The sequence below is a fragment of the Pygocentrus nattereri genome, chromosome 6, assembly GCF_015220715.1.
Source record: "Pygocentrus nattereri isolate fPygNat1 chromosome 6, fPygNat1.pri, whole genome shotgun sequence".
Classification (NCBI taxonomy): Eukaryota; Metazoa; Chordata; class Actinopteri; order Characiformes; family Serrasalmidae; genus Pygocentrus; species Pygocentrus nattereri.
The window spans coordinates 10,756,596-10,773,223 of NC_051216.1; the positions used below are offsets into that span (position 1 = coordinate 10,756,596).

Sequence of the window (16,628 nt, forward strand, 5' to 3'; positions counted from 1 at the left end):
CGCTTCATGTGAAATAACTACCACAAGTTAACTGTCTGCACAACTATTTTTCTCATTACTGCAAAGCCTTCAGCATCAGCTATGATCAGAATAAAGGCATCTACCACTGGAGACAAAACTAATAGTGGAGGTGCATGAATATCAGACATGACAGACAGAAAGCCGCCCAAAAGATTTCTCTCACCTGCACACACTTAAACAGCATGGCCTACACGTCTAACTGCAGGAGAGTCACTTGCAGGCCTGCAAACTAAACCCTATTATATCTCATCAAACGAAAGGCTTTACCTGATCGACTCGAGAGGCTAAAAGGCCAAGCGCAAACAAGCAGAGAATTTATCCTTTGCCTCCTAATCTGTCTCCATGAGAAAGGCAAAGGACTGAAACCGAGATCGCAGTAATGTGTGTGTCGCTGTACGTGTGTGTGTGTGGCTCCCCTTCAGTTAAGAACTTGCATAATTAATAATCACCTTCCTCAACTCCCCCCACGGATCAATTTCCACATTAACAAGTGCTGATCTACGTCCAACGTAAGCCAAAAACACGTTACGCACATATTTTTGATGGATGTCTTTTTTCCACTAGACTATATGACTTCTCGATTTCCAACACATTACTGATCTCTGTAGTGGCAAAGTACCAACGCTACAGCAAGAGGATGTATGAAAGTAACTCTAATCTAGACTTAAGAGCAATTTATGACCGTAATGGGTTTCACTTGACTTGAATAGTCCCCTAGTGTATAACACCTTTTATTAACAAACTATCCAGGGATGCTAGGTTGAGGGTTGGGATTAGAGCCAGCGTCCTGGGTAAGTTTTGAACTGGAGCCAGAGTCTGGGAGAGTTTTTGAATTAGAACCAGTGTTAGGGTAAGGTTTTCAATTAGAACCAGCAACATGGTTAGATTTTAGACCAGGACCAGTTATGGTTTGATGATGGATCAGAATCAGCTTTAGGCTTGGGTTCTGAAATGGTTTAGATACGTACCAGCATTAGGGTTTTGTATTAAACCCAGCATCAGGGTTAGGTTTTAGGTTAGACCCAGCATTAGGGGGAAGGTTTGGGGTTGAGGTTAGGCTTAGGGTTAGAATTCACGTTAGGTGTATGGGTTAGTGAAGTGTTAAGATGATACTATACTCGGATAAACGATAAGTTGCAAGTGATGTTAATCGATATTTGAGGAAAAGTTGACAGTGTTAACAGCTACTTCTGGAAAATTCAAGGAGATATTATGACATATTGACTGAAAACTTTAAGTGAAGTTAAGATATGTTTAGGGAAAAGTTAACGTGACGTCATTAGTCATTTAGTGAAACGTAAACGAAGGTGAAAAGACATTTGGGGGAACCGTTAAGGTGAATTAGAAAGGGAAAGGTTACGGTGTCACAAACAGCTTTTTTAAAAAGGGCAAACATTTAGTTTACGGTCACTTAAAGACAACATGTCAGTAAATGTTCCAGATACAAAGTTACCAAAAGAGCCACCAGCCATTGGGGCAAAGGAGAACAGATGGGGAACCGAAGCGCTGACAACTCCCTCCACGCCATGGAGAGCCATGCACGTGTCCCAGAAGCAGCAACACAGAGACCGTTCAACAATAAATGCACCGTAAATGCTATTTCTAAATCTACAAAGATCCTCAATAAGAGCTGCAGCACATCGCTGAGACCTTAGAGTGGACGGACAGCACTGCAAACTAGACTAAAGAGAAGGACAGACGAGAAGCTATTAAGCAAGCAAGACTGCAGTGAGAGTCTGATGCCTGGCCCCAAGAGTTCCACCACTTAAAAGGCGATGAGCCATGCGAGAGGTTTACCTTTCGTTGTCTCCCCCCCGGGAACGGCTACCGAGAAAAAATCCCAAAAGGAGCCAAAAACCGAAGTTGTGTCCGAAAACAAGCGTCCCCTGTTCCTATGAGCTGTTGAGCTGTTGGTGTCTTTGGGACTCAAGAGGAGAGCGTATTGGCCACAAGTGAGAAAAAAAAGCAAGCAATGGCACCAAATGTGGCTGAGAGAGAGAGAGAGAGAGAGAGAGAGAGAGAGAGAGAGAGAGAGAGAGCGTCTTTGCCTACTTCCCTCGCTGAACAGCTTTTCCACTCCGCACCTGTACAGCTCTCAGGATTTTCTTACTCAGGCCTCCAATGAAAAAAATGAAAAATGCTCATCAGCTGGACTCGGAGGTGAAAGAGCAGCAGCTTTTGGGAGAAGAATGGAGAGAAAATGCTGAACTGGATCCACCGGTTCTTTGGGAATTGGCCATAAATAAGGAAATAGGAACAGCCTCTTTTTTTCTCCCTGGTCTTTTTTTTTTCTTTTAAGGGGACCAAAGCCTGAGGCGTCTGCCCAAACGACCCCCAGACTTCACAGGTGGTCCCTCTCTGCTTGGCTCGAGTTCTGGCTGCTTTTTGCCAGCAGCGGCTTTTCTCCCCTCACAAACTGAAGCGTCAGTGTCGCGTGTTCGTGCAGCGACGCGCGCGCGCGGGCCTCTTTTTGCCATGTAACGCTCGCTCGAGGCTTTTCAGACGGACGTTTGTCGCGCTTATAAGTTCCCGGAGCTGCTCGAACGGCAACAGGTGATCCGCTACCGCGCCGCAGACGGACACACGTACGCACGCGCGCGCCCACACGGACGGCGATAGCGCTGCTGCTCTTCTCTCTCTCTCTCTCTCTCTCTCTCTCTCTCTCTCTCTCTCTCTCTCTCTCTCAGAAGTACAGGACAGACAGTGGACACGCACACAGCGGTCACTTCATCTCTTCGTGCGAACCGAACCCAGCGAGCGTTATTAGCGCGAGTGTAGATGTGCTTTACCTCAGCAGCGCAGCAGCAGCAGTCCCATCTCCTCGAGCGTGGAGCTACACACACACACACACACACACACACACACACACACACACACACACACACACACACACACACACTCTGCACGGAAAAGCTCGTGAGAATTACGTGTGGTCGAAGTGGAGCAGCAGCAGGTTCAGGCTCAAACACACACACAGACACTGCCACACCGGGCTGCCGCTGCGCGCGCGCACACACACACACACACACGCTCAGGTCTGAACACAGTCGCTGCTCAGTGATCGATTAGAGGACTCACATGGACACGATCAGTGCTCATGTGGTCAGGTCTGCAAGGTGATCCAGTTACATAAATAAATAAACAAATAAACAAAAATCAATGAGTGACAAATAATACATGCACATAACCTCAAGCTTGGGAGCATGAATAGCTGAATAATAAAATGAAATAAAAATGGCAAGAAAAAAGGAAATAATGAATAAAATAAAAAAATAAAGAATTTATAGCAATAAAAAGCTCATAATTGAGGGAGTGAGTGAATATTTGAGTGAGTGAGTGAATGAGTGAGTTTAAGTGAGTGAGTGAGTGAGTGACTGAATGTTTGAGTGAGAGTGTTTGAGTGAGTGAGTGAGTGTTTGAGTGAGAGTGAGTGAGTGAGTGAGTGAGTGTTTGAGTGACTGAATGTTTGAGTGTTTGAGTGAGTGAGTGTTTGAGTGAGAGTGAGTGAGTGAGTGAGTGAGTGTTTGAGTGACTGAATGTTTGAGTGTTTGAGTGAGTGAGTGTTTGAGTGAGAGTGAGTGAGTGAGTGAGTGAGTGTTTGAGTGACTGAATGTTTGAGTGTTTGAGTGAGTGAGTGTTTGAGTGAGTGAGTGTTTGAGTGAGAGTGAGTGAGTGAGTGAGTGAGTGAGTGTTTGAGTGACTGAATGTTTGAGTGTTTGAGTGAGTGAGTGAGTGTTTGAGAGTGAGTGAGTGAGTGAGTTAATGTTTGAGTGAGTGAATGTTTGAGTGTTTGAATGAGTGAGTGTTTGAGTGAGAGTGTTTAAGTGAGTGAGTGAGTGAGTGTTTGAGTGAGAGTGTTTAAGTGAGTGAGTGAGTGAGTGTTTGAGTGACTGAATGTTTGAGTGTTTGAGTGAGTGAGTGTTTGAGTGAGAGTGAGTGAGTGAGTGAGTGAGTGTTTGAGTGACTGAATGTTTGAGTGTTTGAGTGAGTGAGTGAGTGTTTGAGAGTGAGTGAGTGAGTGAGTTAATGTTTGAGTGAGTGAATGTTTGAGTGTTTGAATGAGTGAGTGTTTGAGTGAGAGTGTTTAAGTGAGTGAGTGAGTGAGTGAGTGTTTGAGTGAGAGTGTTTAAGTGAGTGAGTGAGTGAGTGTTTGAGTGAGTGATTGTGTCAAATCAGTCAGTCTGTCTATCAGTGGATCAGTAACAATGAGTAAATAATTGATTGGTTGAGTTTGTGTGTGAGTGATAATATATCGCTGGATCTCCAAAATGGTAACTTTACAGGAGAAGGAAAAACCTGCTTTACTGATAATGTAAGTCAATGGAACCAGACTTTTCTCCAAGTCATTTTGGGTCATTTCTTTTAGTCCATTCATCATGAAATTTACACACAGTGTGAAGGGAAACAGATATTATGTCAAACTGAAAAACGTGAAAAAATGGAGATACAAGGTTTTATTATATATACATATACAGAAATCAATAAATAGGGAACTGACATTTATGACTCTGCTGGGCTGCTAAATGCTTGATGTTCACCAGAAGCCAGAGCAGATCAGCGCCCCTTAAGTGTCTTCGGCGACCTCCACGTCTTCACTGTGTTTACTTGTTTATCTGCTCTTCTCTTAAAGGTACGGCTATTCTATCAGTTACAGTCAATATTACAGTCAATGTTCTATTCTACATGCCAAAATACTATCAACATCACTCAGTCACATTCAGAAAAATGCCCACAAACCAACAAACTAAGCCTGATTAGACACGCCCAGTAGCGTTTGTTGTTTATGGCCCCATTTTGATTTCATTGACCATGTTCATGTAAACAAAAGCACTGTCTTGGTAAGCGTATGGGTCGAGGGACCTGAGGTCATTTGTTTGGTCAGTTGTTCATATTCAAGAGCTATTCTTTTTTGAGCTGCCTCAGACCTTGTGCTCTGAGACCGCCCAAGGCCCCTGACAGTCAGAGGCCCCTGGGCACTAACTCAACTGACGTGGTCAGTAATCCACCCCTGATTGAAGTTTTTACCACATTCTAAGTTTTATATTTCCTATTATTAGGCTCAAACAGGTATGGTGTGGATTTGGATGGACAGTGCTGAGCTTTCATCACATTTGCATATAAATATAATATAGGTGTTATATAGGTGTTAGACAGCAATACAATGTGATTAATCAACTATGTTGCAGTCAAAGTGCGGTGAATGTACTTGACCATTTGTTTTCAAGATGCTAATTGTAAAGTATGTAAATTCACTTCATGCTTCATCCCAAGCATTTTAGAGGCAGCTAAGTCCGAATTGCATCAGGGCGGTGAGGTGGAACGATGTGACATGTTGAAACAGCATCACATGTGGACTATAAAGCTGCTGAAAGTGGGTAAATCTCGCTTGTGCTCCCTCTTGTGGTAGCAGAAGCACATAGCCCTGCTGACCTACTTGGAACTCATTCAGAAATGATAGAGGTACAGGAGTGGGGGGCTAGGGGCTCCTGCTGTAGATGAGACATAACCTGCAGATGCTAAAGATACCACTCAGACCATCATCCCTACATAGGAGCGTGCAGAGCCCTTCAAAAAACCACACTGCTCAGGTTCCCACAGATACATGCGTCTCTTGTGCAATTTGTGAATATGGTGTTCTGCAAGTGAAACCTCGTCGTGTTCTGTCTGATTGTACACAGTACAGTAACATGTCAGAGCGCTGACATTTCTGTTGACTGAGTAGAGGCTGCCAGACACACTACTGTAACGTAAACACATGTTAACATCTGGAGCAGCACCCATTAGTCATGGCAGGCTGAAGATTTGCATGTCGTCTCCCCCCTGAATTCATTTACGGCAAGTGGTGAACTTCGATGCCATGGTTCTTCCTGTAAGTGACAACTTTGATCTGGGATTAAAGTCTGTGAAATCTACGCAGCTTGGCTTTGATATTGAGTGATTAGATGATCTAATTCTAGAGCTCTTCAGCCACTGACATTTGTAACCTGGCCTATAGTACATTTTGTTTATTACATATGTGTGATTATATGTGTGTTTTACACAAAATAGCCTATTTTTACTTTGACTTCCTTGCATAGTTAAATTTGAATGACTTCAGTCGATCACAGGCATCAGATATAAACATTATACATGGATTTGCCCAGCATGTTGTACCACATAACGGTCATAAATAAATAAATGAATAAACAAAATAAGCAAATAAATGCGTGGTCTGATTGTGGGTGAAATATAAATCTGACAATCTGATTTTTCTTCACATTTTCACAAACTGAATTTAGTGCAATTTACTTCACTGGTTTACACATATTTTACATTGCTTTAAAACATGCAGGGTTGCATCTGTCTATACAAGTAAGTGCTGATTATATGTGATTTATTATGAATTACTGTATACGCTGTAAACCTGCTGTCATTTTACCGTAAATTTACAAAAACATGCCGTTTTCCTACATTGTTATTTTATTGTACTTTGCCATGAATTCAAGGACTTGGTGTCAAATCTAAACAGTTTACTATATAATTTGCAGTACGTTCCTGTAAACTGTTCCAGAATTTAAAATGTAAAAATCCCATTTATTTCACATGATTATACACGAAGTACACACAAGCAAGCAAGCAAAATTTATTTATATAGCGCTTTTTACAACAGGTGTTGTCACAAAGCAGCTTTACAAAACAATCAGTATTACATAGAGAAGAGAAAAGAAGAAAGAAAATCCGGGTCCGAGCCCCCATGAGCAAGGCAGCGGCGATGGTGGCAAGGAAAACCTCCCTAAATACAATCACATAGACATGCAGCATTATGTGAACTATATACGTTCACATCTGATGTGTATAATGTGATCTCAGGACAATACGATTAATAGGTGATCACAAGTCACATAAATATAATGTGATCATGTGACCCTGAATAATAAGTGATCACAGGTGATATAAACAGTATGTGATTACAGATAACATGATGTCAATACAATGCAGTTACATTCGTCTCTATGTGAAGTTGCTTACAAGTGACAAGATGTGACAAGTATGTGATCATGTGACTTCATATAACTAATCATTTCATGTGACGTTATAAGAATGTGATGACACAGGGGATAATGTAAATGATATGTAATAAAATGTGATTGTGGATAGCATGCATATATGTTTAAAATAGGTAATTACATGTAACTTGATGTGAATCATGTGACATGACATGTACATAGTGTGTGATCATGTGAGCATTTTGTGATTACATGTGATGCAACATGAATAATATGCGATCGGGTGGCATAGGAATCTGTAGTCACATGTGACTTGATGTGGCTGTGATTATATGTGGCATTGTGAATAATGTGATCACATGACAATGCAAGTAATATGCAATTGCACGGGACTAGGTGAATAGCATGCAGTCACAGGTAACATAAGGTGAACAATATTTAATCCCATTTGTCACTGTCTGAGCGTAAATGCGTGTGACATAACATGAATAATATGTGGTCATTTGGCACATGAATAATTTGTGATCACATGTGATGTGATGTGACCATGTGATGTCACATCATGAAACTGTGTGAAAAATGTAAATGAATACATCAAAAAAGATTAAATTGACATCACTTGTTAGAAAACGTGAAAAAATATGTAAACATAGACGTAGGAAACATAATAGAAAGTGAGATACTAACCATGTGGTACAGTAGTACGGCTTTGATGGTCTGTAAAGAGGTGGAGTCAGTCGGTTGTTGTGGGTTGTGTTACAGTTACGGTTAGTGTGTAGAATGTAAGCTTGGGTGTTTGACGCTGTTCCATCATGCAAAATTACATTTTTCCATTTACATTTTCTGGATAATTTACATATAATAAAATGTGTCGTGCTGTAATGTGATGATGGATGACAACATACATATAAAACAGACATAAACCTGTTTTTGCAAATGACCTGAGTGGTGGCCAATGGGATTGTTGGCATAGTAAGAAAAGCCACATGCTAAAGACTTAAACTGAGTGGGAGATGATTGAAAACAAATATATTTATCACATGGGGCATTATTACAATTTATTATATATATTTTAAAAGCAATATTAGGTCATTTTTGGGCACAGCACTAGTCAAAAACCAGGGATGGGATGTAACAGAATACATGTATTGGGAATATGTGTGTAGAAATTAAGTATATTTAATCCATGTTACATAGTGTGAAGGGAGAATTGTATTCTATTCTACAATACAGTTACTTTCTAAATGTTGAGGAAAATATTTTTAGAAAATTGATGTATGTGATGCCTACCATCTTTACATGACATATCATCAGTGTTAACATTTTAAAATAAACGTAAATACGCGTTATAAACGTGTAAAGACTTAAAAAGGTCTTCTTCACAAACACTGAAGTTCCTGCTAAAGCCTGAGTAGACTGATAAATCTCTGCGATGAGCCAGTTGTTTATCTCATTCTTACTGATCTTTTTTGAGGGACTGTCAAAAAATAAACAGTCTTCTTATTAGTATTAGTGGTCATGTTCACGAGTGATGAGTTTAATGTTCATATTGTGTTGGACTCGTGTGCATCTCAAAGCAAGCTACATACATGTGATTAACTGAGCAGCCAACAGTTGTTGAGGGAACAGATTCTGCTTTCCATAATGAAAATGCAGCATTAATTTTATCTTTTTTACTGGCTGTTGCAGTTCAACAATCCTAAAATTGGAGAGTGCTGCAGACCCCTCATCACCCCCACTTCATACATCCCTGAGTGCACCCCCAGGAAGTTGGGTAAGCATTGTCGGGGCTCTTTAGGTATCAAGCCCTAATGTAAGTGCAGCAGTTGCAACATGGTAGTTTATGCCAATTCATGCCCACAGCATCACCCCCTTTTTTGTACAGTACAGTACTGACAACTAAGCTGACAGTAATTATTTTTCTATTAAAACTTTCAAGTGACTAAAATTAAAATATCCATTAAAAAGTATAAGCAAAGAAAAAGTATCTACAGGCAACCTGAAGCCGATTTTTCGGAGTCTTTGTTTCACGATTAATCACTCTCGAAGCTGCACGAGTACAGTATGCGTGCACTGTGTGTTTGCTTGTTTACTTTCTCCATCAACCCCCTGATTTGCAGAGGCGTCCCTTTAGATAACTGGTGCCTCCACACGCTCTAAGCGTTGGTTAAATTTCCACGGTTTCGAGAGTGCGTTTGATGTAGAGGGGAAACCGTTAGACCCCCCCATCACCACCACCGCCACAACCACTAGCTCTACTCTTCTGCGCTTCACTCTTTATTTTCTGTCCTTCATTCCACTCTTTCGCTTGCAGCACTTCTTCTGGGTTCCCACAGTCACTGATGCGAGGTTGTAAATATGAAGCTCTCTGCCACACAAGCTGCACCTGCTGTCCTAGTCAGGAGCATCTGGCCTGCTCTTTATTCAGTTGTTCGATCTTTCTTATTCACGCCCCGTTCGGCCACCATGAATCAGAGATGTCGCCGCACTGCTTCTTATTTAGAGACATAAGAGTACAACCTTGAAAAAATATCAAATAAATATATTTTTTTTCTTTAAATGGAAAGATGTAAAATGTTCTTTGACTGTATATATAATCATGTTTGAGCATATACATGAAACCTAGGATGGCTTTTGTTATAGGAGCCTTTACCATCTCTCATCATGCAGCATGTGTGCAGTGTTTGCTTGTTTGCTTTGTCCACCAACTTTCTGATTTGCTGAGAATCTAAATAACGAGAGAACGTCTTCTAGTCTTCCTTCCACCAGCTCAGACAATGACGCCTCAAAACTACAGCCCCCCTGTTGCTGCCCACAAGCTCCTGACCACCAAGCTGCTCTCTTTCTTTGCAACATCCCACTACTGTTCAGCAGACAGCGCTGACCTGTCATCTCACATTTACTTAAAACTGTAAATGTTGGCATCCAGTCAGCAGTATGGAAATATGACTCAAACACCTACTGTTTAACCCTTTAGAGTTGGTTTGTGAGGTTATTTAATTACTATTACTAATGTAATAATAATTACATTATGCCACAAGTTTGATTCTGCACTTCTGACTTGTTTGTTTCAATGTCAAGAAATGACGAAAACATGGCTACAATGTAAAGAGTGTGTTTTATTTCTACAAAACAAAACTGTATTACACAAACAACAACTTCAAATTCACATCATAATAAAATATCAAAAGTGGTGTGGGTTGGGAATCTAGGACCAACATTTTCAACTGAATGGCTGGCGAAATTTATATAAAATTCATGGTTTTGTTGTTGCCAGTGATAACTGCAACTTCTACGGGTGCCAATTATGCCATAGTACATTTCATCATACTGTAATAACCACTCATTTTCTTAAAGTCACTTCATTCTTTGCTGAGCCACGGATATTGAATGTGTGATTTCATTAAAATCAGTTAACATATATTATCATCAGTGGAGCAGATCACGAGAGAAGAACAGAGAAATTGTGCAATTGCGATCACATCGTCAATGTTCATTGCGAAATCTGTGAAAACCATAAATTAGTTTCTATTAGTTATATTTCCTTACCAACATAGCGGTCTCTCCACTCATCTTAGAATCCCGCCACCAACTCTAGCCTGCACTTAAGAACTTCACAGGTCCAATGTGGCCACCTACAAACTCCATCTGGCCCCCAGTCGGAGTTGTTTTCTGCTAAAAAATTCAAAGCGGTCTTCTAAACACCTGATTTCATGATTTCAGGGTAGAGAGGATCGACGTAGGGCATTTGTCTTATGACTGTTCATGAAACTGTCTACTGTTGTGCATCGAAGACTCCTAAGAAATGGATACTGAAAGTGATACTACCTCGACAAAAAACAAATGTGCCCCTTCTTTGATAGCGTTTCTACACAGTTCAACTGTTTTCAGTCACACTGAGTCGCTTCACAGCAGATCTTTTGGCACCTGGAATTGAGGGAACTATGAAGAACTGAGAAGGAATTTCACTTTCACTTTAATTTTTTTGCCTCTAAAGTCTCTGTTGGTTGCAGATGCTGCCAACTTGCTAATCAGGGTCTGTCCAGCTAGCTTGTTTCCGTGCAACAGTTTCAGTTTAGCAATAAATTGCATGTAGTGCAAAGACCTCAACAAGCATTTGAGTGAGAGGGTGCGTCTACCAGGGCTTCTTTATGGTCCATTCTGTAGGCCTAAGATTACGTAAAATATGTTTGATTGTATTCATCAATGAAGAGTAATGTAACATAAAGCTCTGTAACGTAATATTGAATGGAAAGATGAGCGTAACGTTTCATTCATATGTACACTATAAAACGGTTGTACCTATTTTTTTTTTGGTGTACTTGTTTGTTAAAATTACTAATGGTAATCCGGTAACACAGATTATTTCCTCCCCTACTAGTATTATCCTCAGTTGCTTAAGTAAACCTAGTTCAGATCAGTTAATTTGGATAAGTGCCACAGACTGGAGAGTCCCTTGTCCAAAAAGCTTCCCAGCATTCTTAGCAGTTCTGTTGGTTTCTGTTAACATTGTTGTAAATGTAAATGTAAACATTGTTTTTTGTCCTAGTATACTCTTGTATTAAATATGAGGTTTGGATGCATTTAACATGTTTTTGTTATTCTCACATTGATGGTGTTTCATGTTCACCAGTTCAGTCTGAGTGCTAAAATTGTGGGAAATGTGCATTAAACTATAGGAGTCCTCAAAAACGGACGATTCTAATCTCATCCATGTGATTTAGTAGTTACTATATGAAACAACCCATTGACAGTGGAATTACTTTAATTGATACCAGTAGATTACACAGGGAAAAGTTAAGATGGCTTTTTTTAGACGGTCTATGGTTTTTTAAAGATGAATCATATGTGAATCATATAGTGAATCACACACACACACACACACACACACACACACACACACACACACATTTTATATATATATATCCTCCATTGTGAACCAATGGGAAGAAGGAAATGTGAGGATGTCATCCTCATATATCCTCTTGAGGTATGTTGCCATGAAGCAACATTGTGAGCCAATGGGAAGAAAGGATATAGAGCCATGTTGCTGAAGTTCTGAGATCTGGCTTGCAACTGCAAGCAAGCAAGCAAGCAAAGCAAAATTCATTTATACAGCGCATTTTACAACAGGTGTTGTCACAAAGCAGCTCTACAGGACAATCAGTATTACAGAGAGAAAAGAAAAGAAAAGAAAATCCGGGTCCGAGCCCCCATGAGCAAGGCAGCGGCGACGGTGGCAAGGAAAAACTCCCTAAAAGAGGAAGAAACCTTGAGAGGAACCAAGACTCAGAAGGGGAACCCATCCTCCTACAGTCGACACCGGATAGCAAACATTATTAGTATGAAGTATTATAGTAAAGTGGGAAAAGAAAAGATCTGAGGGTGAGGACTGCACAGCGCTGTAAAGCAAGAAGCTCAGTGGTGGTCAAGCCTAAAATTCTATTCCACTGTCATACAGTGTTGCTTCTAGTCAACAAACATATTTCTGCAAATTCTCAAAACAAAGCAAAAAAGACTCAAAAGTGTCCACTAAGAGATAGTATGACCAGGAACATGCTTTTTATTGACTTACTCAAACCCTTCCCTTTATTGTTAACCCTATTGTTGTTAAATAGGTATAATGTTATTGTAGAGTGAGGAAACTAAGTTTGTTGCCTTGAGGCAACTTTGTGCAATAGAGGGTTAAGTAGAACCTAAGGTTGAATCAGCTCATAATTATTAGGTTGTTTGAGTTAACCGTATTTGCTGTAGAACCATAATAAGAATAATAGTAATATTGGTTTAATGCCTTGCTGACCAATGAAATAAGGACAGTCCGTTTGATATTTGGCTCTGTGACTTGTGGTATAAAAGGCATCTCTCTTTTTTGTGGTGCATTCTGTCATACAGGCAGAGAAGAAGCTTCACCCAGGGCACGAGTTTCTCATGGTGAGAAGTGTGTGAAGGGTTGTGCAGGAAAAAATAAAGCCCCACATTGGGGCCCTGAGATATTGACGCAGGAGGAAAAGAAGACTTGAGGGGCCGCTAACCCACCATAGTTATCAGATCTGAATAAATTCCAGCAAGAGAAAGGGAAATCCACAGATTGCGGGATTTAATCTGGTCCAGAAATCATATATCAGTTAAAGAAACCTCTGCGCAAACCTTTTTTAACTTTAGGTTACCCTCATTAGATCTGCAAAACATGGAAACTCATTCTTTTGGTGTGGAGCTTTAAAGCTTTAATAAGTCCTTCGATCATCAAATTCCATTTGGTCAACATCAATCCAATAAAAGACAAGCAAAAGAATCAAAGGAGCTTATTAGATCTGTCTTCATTCAGAAAGCATGGCTGAAAGATGGCAGGGCACAAGTTTCTCATGGTGAGAAGGGTGTGAAGGGTTGTGCAGGAAAAAATAAACATCGCAAACCTTTGTGATTAAAAAATACAACAGCTACTTATGATAGCATTTACACGAGGTTGTATGTGAATACATATTTTTGCATATTTATTGTCCTGAAATGCAGAAATATTAAAGTAAATGTGCGCATTTTGGAACATCCTCACATTCTTTGGATTAAAGTTAAAAGAGACTTAAAGTACTTTAAGTCTACTTTAAGTGTTTAACTATTAAAGTAGTAAAAGAAAATAATAATTTGAAGCAAAAGTAGAGAATGTGATTCTTTACACATGAACATTTCTGAGCATGCATGTTTCATCTTTTAAGATTTAGAGCACTGTTTGTGCCCAGATCCCCATTCTGGATATAAGTGGACACATTCATTGACTGAGAAGCGGTTTCACTTGGCTAGATACCTCCACACATGACAAAGCTGTGAACATGTAATCTTGGTTTTAGGTACAACTCTAATATTTTTGTTTTCACTTCTGGAGTCAGTAGACAGATCCCTTTAAGAAAGGGTGCCAGAAAATGGGAAAGGCTGATATGATGCGAAGGTTCTATACCAGTTCTTCGCAGAGCCTTTAAGCTACATTATATGACGATTCTTACAATATTAAAAAAGTTCTTCAAATTCAAACATCTCATTTCCCGAGATGGTTCTCTAAAGAACCAGCCACTGAATAGTTTTTAACGGTTCTTCTAAAGATTTCTCCAAAGAATCCGTCTTTAAGGGTGAAAGAAAGGCAGATCATTTTGACAAAATTCCAAGTTTTTTTTTTACGTCTTTCAATGTCTTTTCATCATTAATCTCAAAAGTTACCTCAAAAATTTACACCCCAAACCTTTTGCTTATGACAGGAACTTTGTTGTCACTATCCAGTCAGTGGAGTCCATGTGTGTATGCATGACTCTTATTTGGTACATAAACCCACACAAATGTCATTTCAAGGAAAAACATGGGATATGGGTCTTTTAATTATGTTAATATAGCAAGTAATTCTGGAGTATTTCTATTCGTCCATTTATTATGAAATTTTCACATACTGTAAAAGCCAGCTTCCGATTTGAGATGGTTTTGGAAAATGAAAACTGACTAACACCGAATTCTTACTACAGCACTCCTATAGTAATAATGATCTGACATTTCTTGACTAAAGAAGGAACTTCACAGGACTTTTTTAACTTTAGGTTACCCTCATTAGATCTGCAAAACATGGAAACTCATTCTTTTGTTGTGGAGCTTTAAAGCTTTAATAAGTCCTTACATCATCAAATTCCATTTGGTCAACATCAATCCACTCCATCTATCAATAAAAGACAAGCAAAAGAATCAAAGGAGCTTATTAGATCTGTCTACATTCAGAAAGCAGGGCTGAAAGATGGCAGGGCATCCATTAGAGCCTTCATTACCAAGCTTCTTTGGCCAAACTGATGTGAAACATATGATAATAACTGTACCGCAGTATCTTCAACATAAAAACATCACCCAATTACATTAACAGATCTCACTTGAAGATGAGCTAGTATAAACCCTCTGATTATACCACAAGAAAGTAGAGGGCCTTTGCATACAGTAAATACACTTCACACATCTTGCTGACTGCAGTGCCGAGTCCTACAAAAGCAAGTTGAGATGTTTTTCATGTCATTGGTACAGTACAAACTGTTTTTCATGTCACTGGTACAGTACAAACTGCATTTAGATACAAACAAGCCAAGTATATGTACTTATGTTTGATTTACATTTAAGGTTATGTGGTTTCTGTCCATGACGACAGTGATAAAATCTAAGTTTCGTGTTCATCTGGCACACATTGGCGCTCTTGCTGAAACCTGACGAGCGACACAAATTCGAACAAAAATGTGTCACAAAACCACTGATTAGAAAAACAGCCTAAACCACACAGGCCCATTTTCCTCATTATTAAGTACCTAGTTGTCTCGAGCTCTGCCTTCCTTCCCTCCCCCAACAGCCAGCGCATATGCAGTCTACTTCAAAATAAATTACCACAAGCATTGCTGCATTTAACCCCATTTTACTCTCTGGAGTGCGCGAGAGAGAGAGAGATAGAGAGAGAGAGAGACATAGATAGAGAGAAAGAGAGAAAGAGAGAGAGAGGGAGGGAGGGAGTCGAGGCATAAACTAAGCCGAAAAAACCTCAGATGCGCTAGAGTTTCAGACACCCACGTTCAGCTCCAGGATCAGGCCGGGGAGCCGCTCGTCTACAAGCGTGCCAGGTCGTGCACTTTCTGCACCGCCACTCTCCACAAAAACCCGGTACGACCATGTACTCTTAAACAGGAAATGTTTTCTTACCCCGAGATTGGAGCTCACGCGAGGCCTTTTGCAGGAGAAAGCCATTTCCTGTTTTTAACCCCACACTTCAATTCCTCACTCTTATAACTGCATGACTTACATAGCAGTTACACAGTAGTTACTGAATAATAGCCAGTAGCTGCTGGAGAAGTCCTATTAATAACTGAATAACGAGTCTGGAGCTTAACCGGTTACTTCGGTGTTGAAAAACACTGGAAAACTATGGAACCATGTTTCTTTAGATGACATTTCATGGCACTCATGGCAGCAATTAGCATGAGGACTTCTGTCGTTACTGAAGGATTTTATGAGAGTCAGTGTGGAAACATTGACGAGACTACCCAATCAGCAGTGACGGGTTCTTAGCTGGCCTCAGAACAGCTGTGGTTTGGTCATAGACTTAACTGCCCACTATGTTCTTCTCTGTACAAGATGCTGCTTTGACTACTTGAGATGTACAGGTAGGCAGCATGTATACTATGGCATGTGACATTGTTGTGATTGAAATGTGATATAGGTAACTGTATGAGTAGCCTATGATTTTCAGTCATAAGTGAGGACTGAGAAGTAAGAGTGAGAGAGATAGAGATAGAGAGAGAGAGAGAGGGAGAGAGAGAGAGAGAGAGAGAGAGAGAGAGAGAGAGAGAGAGATTGTGACAAAGATAGTGATAGCTAGTTTGTTGAGGTGGGTCTTGACTTTGAACTAGGAGGCTGATGCAGTATTGAACTGGAGGGTATTTGAGCCCAGAGGCTGGAATCCCGGGAAGCTGCTAGATGGCACTATTGGTCTTTAACATTTTCTAGTAGAAGAAAATGAGCTCTTTTGTTATATTGTGCTAGTACACTGTATGTACTTGTGTTTCCACACCGTTTTACATTTGGACGTCTATTCAAGGATGTTAAATGTGTAGAGAAATG

The 16,628-nt window shown here is 40.2% G+C and overlaps 1 protein-coding gene across 3 annotated transcripts in view; it reads right to left on the reverse strand.

Moving 5' to 3' along the window:
• Positions 1–2,848, reverse strand: part of ikzf2 (IKAROS family zinc finger 2) — a 58,372-nt gene extending 55,524 nt beyond the window's left edge. Inside the window, exon 1 of one of the 3 annotated variants that reach the window (XM_037539032.1) lies at positions 2,811–2,848. The gene's annotated coding sequence lies outside the window, so the exon portion shown is untranslated. Of the gene's footprint in view, positions 1–288; positions 310–1,818; positions 2,722–2,810 lie in introns of those variants that run through there. The other 2 variants (XM_017707320.2, XM_017707322.2) reach the window with 2 other exon arrangements.
• Between the last annotated feature and the right edge of the window lie 13,780 nt (positions 2,849–16,628).